Source organism: Xenopus laevis, chromosome 1S (genome assembly GCF_017654675.1).
Source record: "Xenopus laevis strain J_2021 chromosome 1S, Xenopus_laevis_v10.1, whole genome shotgun sequence".
NCBI classification, from domain to species: domain Eukaryota; kingdom Metazoa; phylum Chordata; class Amphibia; order Anura; family Pipidae; genus Xenopus; species Xenopus laevis.
The window spans coordinates 56,841,911-56,859,976 of NC_054372.1; the positions used below are offsets into that span (position 1 = coordinate 56,841,911).

The following is an 18,066-nucleotide window of genomic DNA, read 5'->3' on the forward strand; positions in this document are numbered from 1 at the left end:
TATTATAAAAGACTGTATAGGTGATGAAAATATAATTAATCAGTTTCAGTAACTGCAAATATATTTATAATGTTATTTTTACAATTCTTCTTCCAAAAAGAACCCAACGTACACATTCATAATATACACTGTGCACTTTTAGGCTACTCACCTTATGGTATGGTGTCTATTATGCTTAAATGTCAAGAGAAGTAGACACTATGGGGCATATTTACTAAGGTTCGAATGGTAAATTCAAATTTTCAAAAAAAAAAATTGGTCAAAAATTTGAATTTAAAAGCACCAATTTAAAAAATGATTTTGAATGTGAGATTTATCATAGCTCGACCCTGGAATCAGTTCTAATTCAACTATTCTCCACCTAAAACCTGCCAAGTTCATGTAGAAGTCAATGACAGAGGTGCCTTGAACTATTTGAAGATGTTAAAGGAACAGTAACACCAACAAATGAAAGTGTATTAAATTAATTAAAATATAACGCACTGTTGGCCTGCACTGGTAAAACTGATTTGTTTGCCTCAGCAACTCTACTATAGTTTATATAAACAAGCTGCAGGGTAGCTGTGGGGGCAGTCATTTAAAGCTGAAAAAGGAGAAAAGGCACAGGATACACAGCTGATAACAGATAAACCATTTAGTATACAATATGATTCTCCATACTTATCTGTTATCTACTATTTGTCTTGTGCTTAAATGGCTGCCCCTCGGCTACACAGCAGCTTGTTTATATAAACTATAGTTGTGTTTCTAAAGCAAACACCCAAGTTTTACCAGTGCAGGGCAACATTACATTATATTGTCATTCCATTAAAACACTTTCAGGGGAATGTAATAAAAGTCGCAAAGAGCAAAACAATTCGCACCAATAAGACGAACAGGGGAATGTAATAAAAGTCGCAAAGAACAAAACAATTCGCACCAATAAGACTAAAAATCCACATCTCGCAATGTAATAATGTTCCTTAAACTGTTATTGCATTGCGAATTTTAATTGCGCATTGCGAATTTTAATTGCGCACTCATAGGAAGTGCTTGAAGGAGTCGTAATCTTTTGGAGCAAACATAACGACTTTTTCAGTAAGAAGTTTTATTACATTGACTGCGCATTGGCGCAAACTATAAAATTCGCAAACGGTCTTTCACTGTCGGAAGTGGTCGCTAAACAGTTTCCGGGCTCGCAAAAGCTATATTAAATTCGCACAAAGCAAAATTTGTTCGCGCAAAGGCATAACTTTTCGCATTGCGAATAGTTTTTCCGTTAGCGATTTTTATTACATTCCCCCATTTAATTTTTTGATGTTACTGTTCCTTTAATAGTAATGATGAGCCAAATTTTAGAAATTGACAATTTTGACGCGCAATAGTCTATGGGTTTTTTTTCTGAGGAAAACTCGATTTAAATTTGATTCGAGTTTTTGGGTTGGGACCGTTCGACCGAATTGTAGACGTTCAAATGTTTTCATAAATTACATTTAAAATCGAATTTATTCGAGTTTAAAAAATAACCCCCTGACATTATCTGTTTTAGTTTTCTTAGTTGTCCTTAATTATAGGTATTTTATTGTGATTCTTATAATAAAACAATGTGAATTACTGCTACTGGTTTACTTACTGAGTCTACTACTTTCCGACCATAATTTTTGCAGGGTGGGATATGTTTCTATTAACAGTAATTGCCCTGCAGGTGGTGGTGTGTTAAAAAGCTTAAATAAATAAAAAGCTTAAGTGGGGCCACTGCACTCTTCCTTAATCCTTAGGTCTTTGGTTAGGTGGATCGTCTTTCTATACAAACAAGACAACAAGCTCATCAGCAATCATTAGTCCTTTTTACAAAATGTTTTTTTTCTCCCATGTTCTTCCAAGATTTAATTTCAATAATCTGGAGGTGGAGCTTTGTTAATGTAGTTGTCAGTAATTTCACAAATGTTATGTTCAATCCCATGCATGCTCTGCTGTACAACACTCAGCAGGGCCCAGACAAATTGATTGAGCAAAAATAACACTAAAGTGATGTTGTTTTGTGGAATAATTGGCCTTTCCCAGACTTTTTGCATACAGTAATAGAACAACTGGACTAATTGTACTAGTTCCACATCACAACTGTAATATTATAAAATATACCCTATAACCCTATAACATATAAATACAAATATTTTAAAAGACCCTCAATTCTTCCTGCTGATTTGGAATAATCTGTACATGGCATGGGAATCGGCATGTTAGGGTTTGGATCTTGACCTAGGCATCATTTCCATATCCCCAGTGCATATCTCCCAACATTTAAAGAACCAGTAACATCAATTTTTTTTTAAAAAAAATTAGTATACAACGAAAAAAAAACACAAAGACAAATTAAACTTTGAAACTAAGTCTTAATTAAGAAATAACTTACCGAAACTCCACTTCCGTTCCTCTTCAGAAAAGGCGACAGGACAACGATAAATCGTGCGGTGATCGATTTCTCCTCCCTGCCTTTCTAATAGGAGATAGCCAGGGAGGAGAAATTTAGCATCGCACAATGGGTCGTCGCTCTGTCGCCTTTTCTGAAGAGGAGTGGAAGCTGAGTTTTGGTAAGTTATTTCTTAATAAAGACTTAGCGATTTCAAAGTTTAATTTGTCTATGTGGGTTTTTTTTCTTTGTATACTAACGAATTTTTTTAAAAAATTGATGTTACTGGTCCTTTAAAAAATGAAAAGAGGGACAAAAACATCAAGTGGCCACACCCCCTAATTACCATGTCCATTTTACAAAATTTGGCATATGAAATTTTAAACACATTTTTGAGTTTTAGGGCCATATTTTATGGGGCACATTTACTAAGGGTCGAATTTAGAAGTGGTAAAACTTCGAAATTCAACCATCGAATTGTAGAAATTCGAAGGGTTTTTTTGAGTGAATTTAGCCGTTTCAAATTGTTCGATCGAACTTGGAAATCGTTCGAAGCAAACGTTTCTAAAGATTTAACCGATCGATCGAACGATTTTCAAAAAAAAAAACTTTGACTTCAAAAAACGTAGCCAAATACTGGCTATGTTCTAGGAGGTCCCCATAGGCTAACATAGCAATTCGGCAGGTTTAAGGTGGCGAAGTGTCGAAGTCGAAGTTTTTTAAAGAGACAGTACTTAGATTTTCGAATGGTCGAATATTCAACGTTTTTTCAATTCAAATCGAATTTTGGCCTATTCGATGGTCGAAGTACCATCTAAAATTCACTTTGAATTCACTTCGACTCTTAGTAAATAACAGTTTTGCTCATGAAGGTGAAATTGTCCTTTAATTTTCCTAAAGAGACCTGCTTATCTTAAATAGTTACATGTTTCTTTGCTTACCTCTGCAGAAAACAGGACAGTTGGGGTGTATGCCAGTGACCTTACACCACAGCCCAAGGCTGACTGGTGGAAAATGTAGTTTTAAAAATTAAGGTTGAATGCCTTATTAATATTACAGTATAATTATTATTTGAGTGACTTATGATATTGTTATTAAGGGCATTCGGGAGATATGTTGTGAAAACAACTGTCAGCTATTTCCTCTATGTTTCTAGTAACCGTCAGTAATTTAATGATGATGCTATAAATGTCGTTACAATATTATAGATACCATTACAAAACATATAGCGAACCCGTGAGACTGCAGTCTTTGTTATATGGCAATTATATTTTGGTGAGATGCATTTATTGGAAAATGTAGTAGAAATGTTTTACGTAGGCTGCGAAGCACAGAAAGATAACGACTTCCTTCTGGATATGCTTTTAATCAATACAAGGGGAAAAATACTTGTTGGGATTGGATGGATTTACCAAATAAACTGAGGCCAAACGAGCGATGCTTTATTCCGAGATTCCTATAATTGTTTCATGTAATTCCATCTATTTTGAATTAAATCCAAGGCCCAGACACAGGCCCTGAAACCAGTTAGGGAGAGGATACTTGCATATTTAATCGCTGCAGAGAGAAAAAAAAAAGCTTAGTAGCATATGTTTTAACTTTTAACAGTGGATTATGCCGAATTTGGATCACAGCTGCTCACGCTTTCATTATTTACCTTGCAATATAATCTATGAAACTCACTCTAAGGACCTACCGCTTCTGCATACTTAGCGTTCCCTACAGAACTTTCGAAACAGCTGTAATCTAAATAAGTAAGTCTATTTGAATTGAAGTCTGGATAGGAAGAAACCACATAGGACTTATGGCAAGTCTACATGCGTGCCTTTCATTACACAATCTTGCATCATACGATCAAAGGGCAGAGGGTGTTTCACTGCGGAACACAGAACAGTGAGCTGCATGATTACCATAATCTCACTGTTATTCCTTTTTTACTATGCTCAGCATCACACGGGCGTCATAGAATGTTTTCTTCAGTTTAGAAAACCCTTAAATTCTACACAGAAGATGCTCATGTTAAAGGGATTGTTTTCCTTCAAAATTAACTTCAAACACAGCCATTCAAACACAGGATACACAGTAGATAACAGGTAAGTTTTGAAGAATCCCATTGTACAGTATACTACAGAGCGTATCTGTTATCAGCTGTGTATCCTGTGTCTTTTCTCCATTTTCAACTTTGAATGGCTGCCCCCTTGGCTACACAGCAGCTTGTTTATACAAACTATAGAAGTGTTTCTGAAGCAAACACACCAGTTGTACCAGTGCAGGGCAACAGTACATTATTTTTTTATTATTTAAAACACACCTTTAACATTAAGATCAACATTTTTAAGGGAGCCTATCATTTTATATCATTTGACTCAACACCAAGGTCCCTATTTTATCTTGGTAATAGATGTAATAGATGAAGTCTAACTGCAAGGCACTAGTACCTTCTAAAGCAGGGGGCCCTCAACCTATTTTAACCCATGAGTCACATTCAGGGGGTGCCAAATAAGTGCTCTGATTGGCTATATGGTAGCCCCTATGTGGGCTGACAGCCTACAGGAGACTCTGTTTGGCAGTACACCTGGTTTTTATACAACCAAAACTTGCCTCCAATCCTGAAATTCAAAAAACAACAGTGTTTATGAGGCACAGTTTGGGGATCAATGTTGTAAAGACTCTCTGCCCCCCACATGCAAAATGTCACAGAGCACTAAATAGCAGCCTTTCTACATTATGAGAGCCCATGTCTTCCCTAATTGACTATCCTGTTATGGGGGTCATTGTGTTACCATCTACTTCTTAAAGGGGACTCAAACCCCTGAAAAAATTACCTTACCTAAACTTTTTTCAGAGTGCTCCTCTGAGGACTTTTGAAATTAACAAAATTATTATATTTTTATGTGCTTTCTGAGATATTAGCAGTTGTAGACAGGCTTTCAGCTCAGTAATTCTCTGAGATTGTCAGTGACTTTGTCTATGTACTTCCTGGATTCAGTTAACCCTAGGGTTGCTGATTCTCAGTTGAGCCAAAAGCCAATAGCAGCTAAAATGCAAATATCCCAGAAACTACTAAAACAAAACATTTATGGAAATAGCAAAATAACAATTTGCATTTTGGGGCAGAGGTTTATGGGACATTCACTCATTATTTCAGAACACATTGTACCAAGTGCCATTTGAGGCACGCTGCATGCTTCATTGTTAATGGCCCCTCAGGTCACTGCTGTAAAACCACACCTAGGGGTTATTTATCAAAATCTGAAAATATCTCATTATTTTCTGAAATATACTCCAACCAAATACGTACCGTTATTTCCCCTTATTTCTCATTACATTTTCCTGAAAAGTTCCAGTGTGTGGAAAAAATCAGGAAAATCGTACGAATTCTAATCGTACAAAATTTTTAGGCTTTTCTGCCTGAAAACTCAGGTTTTTTTTGGGGATTTTTGCACAAAACCATTGACTTATATACAACCTCGCCAGGTCTGAGATGCTGGATTTTCAGAATCTGACTTTTTCCATCCTCGTGGTATAATATTCAATTTCTTTTTCACATAAAAATCGGATTTTATTGTAAACAAACTAAAATTTTCCACGTTTTTGGCATCCGGACTTTAATAAGTATAGTATCAGTCAAAAGACTGAAGGGCAGTTTTAAAAAAATTAGGTATACATAAAGCTTTAAACTGATTGTCAGGACATTTCCCTGGCATTTTTAAAAACTGTTTTTTTGTATTGTTTTTGAAAGAAAATCCCTCTATAAATTAAAAAAAATCAAAAGTAAATCACATGAATATGAATTTTAATTTCATTAAAAAAATCCAACATTTTCATCTGTTTGTTTCAGCCATTTTCAAAGCATTGCTTAAAAAGTTTGTCTGAATATATTTTCAAGCAGTCCGTTGTGCTGTAGGTAATGAAGCCAATGGCGTAGTATGAACTGTACAAAGTTTGAACATTTATATGCACTGCTGTTGAAACAAAACAGTTCTTCTTCAATATACAACATATTGAGAAGATATATCATATATGCCAAATAGCAATGATCACATTGTGATATTATTGGTGTGAATACAAGCACTGCATACACCATGTTCATTCACTGGAAAGGTCGGTCATTGTGATATGATGAAATACACAAGCTTTTGAGACGGCCATACTCTTCTCATGGAAATAAAGGCAGATGGCCAACAAGCAGCTGGTTAGTTTAAATTCACATTGAAGCTATAGCTTGACAGCAGCATTTCCACTGAGATCAAACTGTTGCAAAATATTAAACAACATGTACAATATATCTTCTATATGCTCAGACAAACAGCAACTGAGATCTGGCACACAAGGCTTTCAGTGTAGTTGGATTTACCATCAATCTCTACCATTCACTGAAGATATAACAAGCCCTACATGCCTGTCCAGACATAGTCATGGCCAAGCTAACACCTATGTCATTTGTAGGTCCATAACTGGCAAGCTTTATAGAGCTGTCTGCAACTTCTAAGTAGCTGGCGAGAGTAAATTGTAATCTAATTCTAGTTAGGTTCACAAGTCCCTCCTCCGAAACTCATCATCATCCCCACTTTGTATGAAACCATCTAGTCACAGCACATGATGGAAGCTGTTAAATGACTCCTTTGGGACCTCAACATTTCTTGATTCATATTCAAAGATCTTAAGAAAGAAAAAAGTTAATATGTCCATATGCACTGCTGAAGTTGGCTGCTGTTCAGTCCTTTCTTCCGTAACGGCGACTCAGGTGTCAGGAACACTGAAGTTCTGAATATTTTTACTCAAGCAATCCTTTGTCTTCTTCAGCCACTGGATCTCATATATGTTTTCAGGGATCTGACCTTCCCTTAACACTGTATGGAAAATCAATACTGGTTAACAAAAGATTTGTGTTACTGTTATGCTTTAAAGGAGAAACAAACCCCTTATTAAAAAAAACCCTACCCACAGAGACCCCCCAGCCTAGCTGCTACACTGGGCAAATGCCCCTAACTTTTTACTTACCCCTCAGTGTATATTCCGGGATTGGAGTTCACGGCAGACATCTTCCGGGTCTTCGTGTCTTCTTGCAATTGGCAATTTGGCAATTTCCATCAGCACAAGCACAGTTGAACCGGGAAATTGCTCCAACTGCACGTGCACCGCCACACCAGCCTCGTTGTCAGATTACTGAAGAGCCGGAAAATGGCTGTTGTGAACTCCCATCCCTGAATCTACACCGAGGGCTAAGTAAAAAGTTAGGGGTATTTGCCCGGGGTAGCAGCTAGCCTGGGGGGGGAGGAGGGAGGGGGTTTATGTGGGGTAGGTTTTTTTTTTAATAAGGGGTTTGTGTCACCTTGAATTAGGCAACCCCAACATAATGTGCATTACAGAGATAGCTCATCATTCATGTCAGTCACTGACCCAAGTGGAACTCACAATTAATTTTCGCTATTACATTAATGCACTATGGTCAGTTTTATCAGGTGCCAATTAAGTTGCTTGCATGGAGTGTCGGAGGAAAATGAAAGGAAACCCACACAAACACATACACACTCTTTGTTGTTATTGCCCTAGTCAAAATTAATCTAAGGGCCCAGGCAGCAATGTTATCACTTTTTTTAATGTATATTCAGATACCCCATGGTATGGTAAAACTGGTGGGCCCCTGCCAACCCAAGTGAGGTTCTTCGCCTGGAAACTGCAGCCTACAGTCGCCATGATCTCATTGAGAGTAAGGTATGTGTGTGCAGGAGGTATGTTTTAACTCCCGATTGGTATGGGGGTTGGTGGCACTCGCGATTAGGGTGGGGGGCCCCGGACAGCAGCCCAGAAATAGCCCCAGACATCCAAGTTCGACAGTGGTGATACTGAAGTCTATGAATGATTTTGTCTTTAAAGCGGAAGCAGAACAGCAGTACCTATTTAATTACATAGAATAGAGTATACATGGGGCCTAAGTGTAAAGCGTCATGGTTCCGAATCATTCCTGCTCAGACAGAAGACAGAGAAAGTCTAACAATCACTTTTATTTGTGGGCATCAGATTAGGGACTCCATGGCATGGTCCAGGCACTAGAGGCTGTTATTAATGTAAGGTAGAAAACAATTATTTCTGTTACAACATTGAAGGTATGCTTTTCAAACTCTAAAACTTAGTGGGTACTTTTTACTTTGCCTTGAAACTTAGATCTTGCCAGCATTGCATTACCAGTGTTCTTCAGCCATGACTGGTGCAGCAATGACATCTGACTTGGGGTTGAGGTGTCTTTTACTTATGTGTTAAACACATAAGTAAAAAAGTAGATTGTTGGAGAGAGGCAAGACGTTACTTTTAGCATATGCCAGAAAGCTTTATAACATGGAACAGGTTATAAAGGTATAGGATCAGTTATCCAGAAAGCTGTTATCCAGGAAGCTTCGAATTACGGGAAGAACTTCTCCAACAGACTCCATTGTAATCACATAATTCCAGTTTTTAAAAATAATTTCCTTTTTTCTTTGTAACAATAAAAAAGTGCCATGCATTAGATCCTAACCAAGATATAATTAATCCTTAATAGAGACAAAACAATCTTATTGGGTTTATTTATTGTTTTCATAATTAAACTATAGTGATCCAAATTACAGAAATTGCAGAATTTTTTGGAAAATGTAATAATAAATAGCGTAAAAAAACCTGAGCAGATTTGATCGGAATTTGTAGCAGAAAAATTTGAGATACAATTGGACTTTGATAAATTACCCCTAAGTGTAGGCTAACGACAGCTGCCCCTATGTGCACCCCACCCCCACTAAAGACAGCTCTGGATGTATGCATACTGTACTCCAAGACTTTTTTTAATCAACTGAAAGAATAAAAAGCTGAAAGCCTTTAAAAACTGGACATCCGGACCAACTGGAGCATTTTTCTTCTGAAAGCATTTGCTTCGTATTGCATTTCACACTGCCTGCCACCACAAGGAAACATAATCCTTCTATAAATTATACAGCTAGAAAGCAATTTTTACCTTCTTTTACATACAACATACATAAATATAGTACTTACATATTTTCTATGACCAACGGTTACATTAAGTGATTTTTTGTAAGGTTGCACTCATTTACAGTGTAGTTAGGTGAACAACCCCTATAAAGATATTAGAATATGAAGGAAGGATATGCCCTAGCGTTTGGGAGTTTTATTAAAGCAGTTCTTATTGAATATAATTAAGAAATGTTTTACTCTTTCATATTTTTTGCATTTAATATTGAGTGCAGGCTTTATAATCTTTTCCTCTTTTAAGTAGTATGAAGGGTGCATTGTGAATTTGGTGAAGGTGCGTTTAAATGATCTAGTGCCTGAGGCAAATCTTCCCATAAAGAGTGTGCACCAAATCTTGTTTTCTTGCCTTCTCTACAACAAAGACTGAAAGACAAACCCACCTTGTTAAGAACAAGCAGCTCATACCTCTCAGTATAGCCTCCAGCATTTCTAATTAATTATAGCCACAAGCTAATTTTTTTCCCTTTCTTCCAATCTGTGCTTCTTAGAAAAGATGCTTGTAGCACTAAACAAGACAATTGACACCAGAGGGGACTTGGCTAATTGCATGGGTAGTGTTTTTACCGCCCTATTCGCTTGTCACTACTTCCTATAGAGCTTTGTGGGAAATGGTTGCAAGAGGGGGTGATTACCCCGTGTTGCTCTCAGCCTAAAAAAAAAATCAAATCAAAATGCCCTTATCTATCCAGCCACAAAATGCATCCCCCTTGTCCTTACTATTCGAGCATTGGACATGCATTCTGTTTGTAAAGTGTCATTTATGCTTGGAAACAAAATCATCACTATAGTGAGTAATTGCATGCAGCATGCTTCCTTTTCCTTAGGACCATGATGCACTCTGAACTGTTCTGGTGTTGGAGATAAACCTCTATCCTGCTTTTCCAATCATAGTGTAATATATAGAGAAGGTTGCATAAGTTATGTTAGATGGTGTGGCTATTATTGATGTTCGGGCCAGCCCGATACACGTGGGTCAGTCAGGTTCGGGCCGAACCTGCTCCCCCATTTGCAGGTCACGACCCTACACTGCGGCCTTTCACCTTCTGGTTTTATAGGCGTACGCCTGTCTGTCTGCCCATTTTGTGACGTCATCAGCAGGGCAGGGTGGGTGTATAAAATAGGGATGCACCGAATCCACTATTTTGGATTCAGCCAAATACCGAACCGAATCCGAACCCTAATTTGCATATGCAAATTAGAGGTGGGAAGGGGAAAACATTTTTTACTTCCTTGTTTTGTAACAAAAAGTAACGCGATGTCCCTCCCTGTCCCTAATTTGCATATGCAAATTAGGATTCTGATTTTGGTTCAGCCAGGCAGAAGGATTCGGCCGAATCCGAATCCTGCTGAAAAAGGCCGAATCCTGTCCGAATCCCAAACTGAATCCTGGATTCGATGCATCCCTAGTATAAAAGGAAGACGGAAGTCAGGTGCGGGCAGGCGCGGATCTGGGGAGTGCAGGTTATGATGGGGTTAGGGTCCAGTTTTTCTCAACCCACACATCACTAGTGGCTGTGTATTGCATTAAAGATTCGTTGCCTTTGGGAGGCACCTTAAAATTGCAATACCAATGTATTCAAGCAAATAACTCCAGAGGTGAGTCTATAGAATTTACTCCAGGAATACAGGGAAGATGCTGTACCAGTATGGACATTGAAAGGCATCTGTGTGATGGGATGGGGGCTATGCACTGCATTGTATGTAGAGTTAAAGATCTCTTGAACAACATGTGATGTACTGTATGTTCTGTGTGTCAGATGTCAAAGAGGTGCAAAGTAAGTTTGTTTGGAGCCTTGGAGCTTTTTTGCAAGAAGGACGTTAAAGCAGTACTGTCAATACCATTCACACGTAAATGACTGGCACATTCACATGTAATGGCAAATGTTTCCAGCAGAACTAATGGGTTTCAGGCTGCTCCTCCAATCATAATAATATATGGGGCAAAAGCTATTCAGGAGTGTTTTAACACTCTATAAAATGAAGCCATACTAATTACATATTGCTTGTAATTGCACATAAAGGGCATTCCCTCGTCTGAAAGTAACTCACAGTGACAGTGATATTCCATGTCACCACATAGCCATTTCCTTAATTTAGACTCGGCTTTGTGCTAACAATAACACTGTCGAATAACTGCAATGCATTCAGGCAGCTGTGAACTTTGAGGGATAACAATGAAGTAAGAAGAACGTGAGTTCAATCCAAAAGCACTCGATGATCTGGCAGCTACTTAATGTATAGAAGATGTGAATGATTTCAGGGATAATCACAAGTGGATCCCTACCACCCTTTGATCTTTGCTTTTTTTTTTCCTACACGACAAGTTAATAATAAAAGAATTACTATACCACAGGCTCGATAGAGCACTTGTGCTGAAAATAGGTTTCTCTGTGCTGCCCGGTGCTGTTTCTTGTTTGAAATGTCTTTTTCTCTGAATCATTTGATGCCTAACAGGGAAAAACAAAGAAAATAAAAACTTGTGCTGCAATAATATTTGATACTAAACCTTTTGGGAAAGATTCCATGACACAATTAAATTTTACCAATTACAAAACAAAAAATATCAACATATTTTCAGGGTGTGGGTAGAAAACTGGCGGAAAGTCATGTTACGTTGATATTGTATGTTAGTACAAATGTTTGAAATGAAAAACACTACTGGCAATATTTTTTCATATCAAATTTGCCTGCGTTATTATTGATATATAGTTTTTTCTGTATGAAGAATCTCTAATACTAAGATTGCTAAACCAACCTGTTATCCAGAAAGTTCATAACAATGGAAAGGCTGTCTTCCACAGACTACATTTTAATGAAATAGCTAAAATTTTTAAAAATTATTTCCTTTTTCTGTTGTAATATAACACTAACTTGTACTTGATCACAACTAAGATATAATTGATCTTTATTGTAGGCAAAACAAACCTGTTGGGTTTAATTAACATTTAATAATTTTTTAGCAGACTTACAGTAAGTTATGGAGATCCCAACTTCGGAAAGACCCCTTATCCGGAAAACACCATATCCCTAGCATTCTGGATAAGAGGTGCCATACCTGTCCTGTTTTTTTTTCACTGTAGAAAGGAACAAAAACATTTCTGGTTTTCCTGACTTTTAAAGGGGAAAACCACCATTTTTTTGTGATTTATTAAACCCCGATGGTGTTTAAAAAAGTACTCAGACCTGGCGAGTTCATGTAGAAGTCAACAGCAGATGCCCCGTTTATGATCTGATCTGCTCTGGGTTTCGTCCAATAATCGAATGATTTTGTGGTTTGTGGGCATCAAATGCAAATAAGTCGCAGGTTTCTGAAAAAAATTATTGACAAATAGGCAGGGGGAAGTCTGTGCGGATTTGGTCGGAGTCGTTTTCAGAAAATAGTGAGAACTTTTTGATAAATAACACCCTAAATAATATCAGAGCTTCATGTGGGTTTCTATTGATATATAAAGGCATTTCTGTTAATAACAGATTGTTATTCTTGTTTCATGTCTTTGAAGAGCAAAGTGATCCAACATGAGATATGCCAGTATGAAAAAGTTAACGCCTACTTAGTTCAGCTGAAGCTATAACTTACTCCATCTGAGAAAACAATTTCTTAAACAAGCAGAAGTAATTTAGAACAAGTTTCAAATGCTGCCTCCCATCCATTTTTCTTTACATACAGTACACATTCTACTGGCATGTCAAACCTCACTCAAATTATATTTTTAATGACCTTTGTAAAAACACTGATGTATAGGGCTTTGGAAAAACATATACATTAGGACCTAACTGTATTATTGTGACATATCCTTGTTTGACTCGCCACTAAAGATTCTTATAATTCCACAAATGGTTGATCTTTTAAGATCTGTTTACGTGTTCTCATCAACCAATGACCTTCCTTTTGAAAATAATACCACTATTTTCATCTTTAAAAAATAACTTTGGAGTAATTTTAATCCTTTCTGTGATACCATTCTCCATTTATATTTAACTTGTCCAAAAGCTTTTTTGCATGCTTTATTTGCTTCTTTGTACCTGATAAAAGTTTTCGCTGTCCCAACTTCAATGCCGTAAAAGCATATTTTTTCTTACCAACCTCACCAACACTTGAAACCAAAGTGGCAACATCCCTTGTTTACAAGGGGAATATACTGATATGTATATTTATTAAGCAGAATGTTAAAGACATGTCATTTTGCCCTATGTTTAACCCTTTGAAAACCCTTTCCTAGTTAATTTGTTGCAGAGATGCCCTTATCCTGGCAAAGTTTGCACGTCTAAACTTTTGTGTTTTAGTTACTCCCTTATAGAGTTGTCTCTGCAACTAATCTCAAAGAATACCATGTTATGATCACTAGTCACTAAATTTTCACCCACACATATGTTAGAGATGAATTTGGTATTATTAGGTATTACCAGCTCCAATACTGAATATTTTCTAGTAAGTTCCTGAGCTACCTACAATAAAAAGTTGTCAAATAGCATATTTACAAACCAGCATGCGTTTACTAACTTAATCAATCATGTTGCACTTTGCACTCCTTGAGTAAATAAGTCTTTATTTTGTTACTAATAATGCAAAACCCCTTTATGTATCTCAAGATCACATGACAAGCTTTAATATCATTTAGAGAAAACAACATACACATTATAAAAAAAAATTTAAATGGATGAATGACAAATATATACAACTGAACAAAAAGAGACATAAATAGAAGAGAGACATCAGTCACATGGCATTGTCTTGTTTTGCTAGTGTCACATAGTACAATACTAGAATTAATGGTCCAATAAATAGAACAAATACTGTTGTTTATTACATCTTAAGGTGGCCATACACGGGCCGATAAAAGCTGCCGACAGACCGTGTCGGCAGCTTATTGGCCCGTGTATGGGGGCCCCCGACGGGCTTCCCCGATCGAGATCTGGCCGAAAGTCGGCCAGATCTCGATCGGATGGGATTAAAAATCCCGTCGGATCGCGGCCGCATCTGTTCGTTGATGCGGTCCCGCGATCCGACCGCCCGTTTGGTGAACGCTAGGATCCGATCGTTGGGCCCTAGGGCCCACGATCGGATCAGCCCGATATTACCCACCTCAAGGTGGGCATATCGGAGGGAGATCCGCTCGTTTGGCGACATCGCCAAACGAGCGGATCTATCCGTGTATGGCCACCTTTACTCACATGCTAATAAATAAGGCCACAACACAATATTAAAGTATAATTACTATTATATTTTTGTAGAACCAGATAATCACATAATACATACATTTTGTACCACATACATACACAATAATATTATTATAATACCAAATCATTTTACTGCCCTTTTAACTTTAAACATTTAAAAAAAAAAATGATAATTCAGAAAAGTGCAACCTAAAGAGTGTTTACAAGTAATATGCCCTTGAAAGTTCAGTAAATCTATAAAATGCTTTTGGGACCTGGGGTTTTCCGGAGAACGGATCTTTCCGTAATTTGGGTCTTCATGCCTTAAGTCTACTAGAAAATCATGTAAACATTAAATAAACCCAATAGGCTGGTTTTGCTTCCAATAAGGAGTAATTATATCTTAGTTTGGATCAAGTGCAAGCTACTGTTTTATTATTACAGAGATATATACTGTATATATAGGCAAAGGAAAATGTTTCATATATATATATATATATATATATATATATATATATATATACATATATAACATTTCCATCAATTATACATTAAGGGGCAGATTTATCAAGGGTCGAATTTCGAGTTTATGGTAGTTTCTAAAAACTCTCATAAACTCCCTTAAACTCAAAATTCTAAAAAAAAAATTATTAAAATTTTTTAATTTTTTAAACTTTGGTGAATAGGATCAACCTGCAAACTCAAATTGAATTCAATCAAATTCGATTCAAGTTTTTTCACAAAAGAAAAACCCATTTGATTTTCAAAAGTCCACCAAACGACTCCAAATTGATTGTAGGCAGTCCCCCATAGGCTAAAACACCAATTCGGCAGGTTTTAGATGGCGAATAGTCGCATTCGAATTTTTAAAGGGACAGTACATGATAAATTTCGAAATTTTAATTTAGATTTTTTTTTCAAACTCAAATCGAATATGGACGATCCCTAGTCAAATTACACAAAAATTTAATTCTATCCTTGATAAATCTGCCCCAAAAAATTGCTAACAAAAAAAAACAAATAGAGCTGATGCATGAGAATGTATTATTTATTATACCAGTAGATTACACCGACCTGCTTTTAATTTCACAGAGCCACTGAATTTAGTCATTGAGAAGACACCGTCCATAAATCTAAAATTTAAAGGGAGGCATAGATGGGACAGGGGTTTTATCCTTTTGAACCCTGAAATGAGATCAGTAAAGCAGGTTTAGCAGGAGGGTTTTTAGATTTTACTACCAAGAGACAGTTTACATCATCCCACCAAAGTGTGAATCCTGGCAAGATAAAAACTGTTTAGGGACTTCACGATGACATTCTATAAGAGCTACAGAATTCAGAGGCTAAAACTGGACATAATTGTGTAGATTGAATTCTTTGCAAAACAAATGATCGTTTGTTTCAATGTAACTATCTACAACTAACCATTTTCATTAAAATAAGTATGATAAAGAACAAATCCGACGATGTTCTGGTCATTTATTGACAGCAATCGTATGAAAGTTATGTCCGACATATGATATAGTCAAATAGGCAATACATGCAAAGATATTATTGTTAGCCAAAAGAAATGTCATCAGTCTAAAGGGACAACATTATGTAAAAAATAGAGCCATCTTTGCCCAGTAGCAACAGCCAATGAGATGTTTGCTTTCATTTTTCAGTAATGGACCTATAAAACTCGGGCTGGTTAGTTGCTGGGAATGTGTTTGAACATTTTATGATATGCCCCCAGTATGCTTTTTTTATGTAAAAAGTGGGGGTTCCTTATTTATTATGATAGAATAATTTACAGGACATTCATGGCTATTGTGTAGTATATATATGATGTCCTGATAAATGCCATGACCACTATCCTTCTATATTGCATGTCGATATTACATGCATGTGGGTGTATGATGAAAGGGAGAGGCACATCCTCTTCATCTGTGATTCCCAAAAGCATTTGACTAATACTACTGATAGGAAGTTATACTTGAGAGCACAGTTGCAAGCATATATCCTGTTAATTGTAACTACTTTTATTACCAGTAAACAGAGTACAGCATTCATTATTTACAGCCTGTAAAATGCCACTGAGAATAACTGCTCTGCCCCACACTGCAGCTATTCTTGCACATTCACAGCTGATGTGGAATATATCTCAACAGCTATGGATTGGTTTGGATGGCTTCTGTTTGGATTTAGTGAGATTAGACTGATTTTTTTGGAGGGGGAGTTAATAAATTATCTATATTTTTCAGGAATGTTGCCTCACTGTACGACCAAATGTGTTTTTGTTTCTTTTTCTAGCCAGTTTCAAATCTCCCCATAAAATGTATAGAACAGTGTTCCAAATGCACATGGGATATATGATCATATCACCACAACAAAATCTTTATACCATATACTTCTTATTGCATGCAATTGGTATCATCCTTTTAATGCATATTTTGGAGACTGCAAAATCCATTTTATCATTTGTCAGCAAAAAATATAATGTGAAATATGTAAATTATATATTGTCCAGTGTAAACTTTAAAATAAACATAGCAAGCCAACTCATAGATTAACTTTGGAATGTTAACTAAAGTAGCAACAGATGGTCATTTTTTTTTTTTTAAAGGAAGTATGGTGTTTTCCATATTTTCCATTTTTTTCCATAAAGAAAATGAGGCTGCTTTTATCAGTACAGTGATTTCAGCACAGTGATTATTGTGAAGAAGGCTCCCATAAGCAGCTTGATCTTTGTGCCTTAGGTAATGCTCAGTATAATATTATTCTAGTCAAGTGTGTAATTAGAAATGTGCTTTTCTAGTGGATTTAAACAGTTCAGTTGATCATATTTGCAACAGATGGGCCTAGCAGGACAAAAATAATGATACAAATATGTATCAATAAGTACATATAAGGTCATTATATAAAATATTGCATTTTTGCCATATTCATTTATGGGTTCAGTTGTCCATTAAATATTACCTCTTACAACTTGCATGCCAAGGAACTCTGCATTTAATGACTACCCAGGGCCTTATTTACCATATTGGCACTCAAGGACCCATGCCCAGGGTATCCAGCAGTGGCGGGGCGCACATTTAAGTGAATGGCCCTCCTGGATAGTTGTTACTTGTGTAGGTGGAGTAACCTGAAACTCTGGAAAATAACAGACACTGAGATTTCTTAAATCGGACCATTAGTAATTGGATTTTATTTTTAAATAAAATCTGAAGATACAGCTGCATTCTGGCAATTAAAAAAAAGGATCTGAACATAGACCTTCCACTCTCTACAGAGTAGCAGCCATTTATACAATAAATATCATAGCACAAAAGTAAAATATGGCAAGGTTACCTGTAATGATAAGTTGCAAATGTGCCAAGGCCCAGGACAAGTAGGAGTAATGGCAAGGAAACAGCAATGGTAACATTGTGAATCTTCATTTGTGTAACATGTTTTTTCCATGACTTCAGGTCATCAAACTGACATCTCTCGCCAACGTATTCTGAGACACATCTGTA

At 36.7% G+C, this 18,066-nt stretch overlaps 1 pseudogene; it reads right to left on the bottom strand.

The window, feature by feature from the left end:
- Window positions 1-6,225: 6,225 nt before the first annotated feature.
- The window catches only part of LOC108704401, a 31,652-nt pseudogene continuing 19,811 nt past the window's right edge, over window positions 6,226-18,066 (bottom strand).